This window comes from Empidonax traillii, unplaced genomic scaffold (assembly GCF_003031625.1).
Source record: "Empidonax traillii isolate 1590-97213 ecotype Southwest subspecies unplaced genomic scaffold, ASM303162v1 scaffold1205:size206528, whole genome shotgun sequence".
NCBI classification, from domain to species: domain Eukaryota; kingdom Metazoa; phylum Chordata; class Aves; order Passeriformes; family Tyrannidae; genus Empidonax; species Empidonax traillii.
This window is the reverse complement of record NW_020956398.1, coordinates 29,290-30,490: the sequence shown is the minus strand read 5'-3', so window position 1 is coordinate 30,490 and position 1,201 is coordinate 29,290.

The following is a 1,201-nucleotide window of genomic DNA, read 5'->3' as shown; positions in this document are numbered from 1 at the left end:
AGAGGGACTCACTGGAGGACTGAGGCCATTCTAGGTCAGGTTTTGTGGAAAACTGCCCAAGTGCCAAGTGCTTTTGTTGTCCTTTGGTGCCATCACAGTGTGCTCTGAGCTGCCAGAGCTCCAGGAGTGTTTGGGCAACGCTGTGAGCACAGGGTGGGATTGTTGGGGTGTCTGGGCAGGGTCAGGAGTTGGGCTGATGATCCCTGGGGGTCCCTCCAAGCTCAGGATGTTCTATAATTCCATGAGAGTGGAGAATGCTTTACATACTCCCCTTGACTCAGGAGCACTGTTAGACCCTGACTGATGGAGCTTCCATTGTTTTCCTCTGTCTTTCCAGTAGCACTTTTATGTTTCCTATTGATCATCACTTACCAAGCTGAGCTTGGAGAAAAAAAGGCTTGAGGAGCTGAATTCTCCTTGCCAAAGGAACCAGCTCAGGGAATGAGGGGGGTGATGATGTCACTGTTAAAGCTTAAAAAAAAAGATTCATTAGAAAATATTTCCTATCCTTGAATACTTCAGTCTGGGGCCTCTTTCTTTGCAAGTTGTGTCTCCTGCAGCTGTGGTTTAGCAGGATCTCTGAGGAAATTAAATTAATTAGAACATTTTAGATTTAAGTTTCTGGCGGTGTTTTCAGTTTGCTGAGGTTCTCTCAGCCCAACAGGACCCTGCAGGTGTGGGGTTGAGCTCTGCAAGGGCTGTTGCAGACCCATGAGCTGTTCTCAGCCAGTTTGGTCGTGGTGACATTACCCAAGCTCTGCATTTGTGCAAGAGGAGAACAAAAATTTACAGCCCCCGCTTACTTAATGGTGGGTCAAGAGGCCAGTCCTGCAAATCATTTCTCATTGTAGTCGTTTCAATATGGAAGATTTTTTTCAGGGGAATGCATCCAGCCTTTTTTTCTCTTCATCTCTTCTGTTTCCTTCTGCTGTTCTTTGAACTTGTAACGCTGGAGGCCACAGAGACATTTTGTGGGGAATGGAACCTCAGACAGGAGCCCTTGATGGAAGCGACTTGTGCAAGAGAAATGCTCCCTGTAAATGGAAATCATTCATGGCTTTTAGCTCTCTAAAACCCCTCCTAAGGCTCCTGCTGGGTTCCTTTCTCTGTCAGTAATGCAGAGGATTAGTCAGCACCATCTAATTAGGCAGCAGCAAAGCAGGAATTGTGCTCAGCAGCTCTGCCCTGATTCCATCTCCAT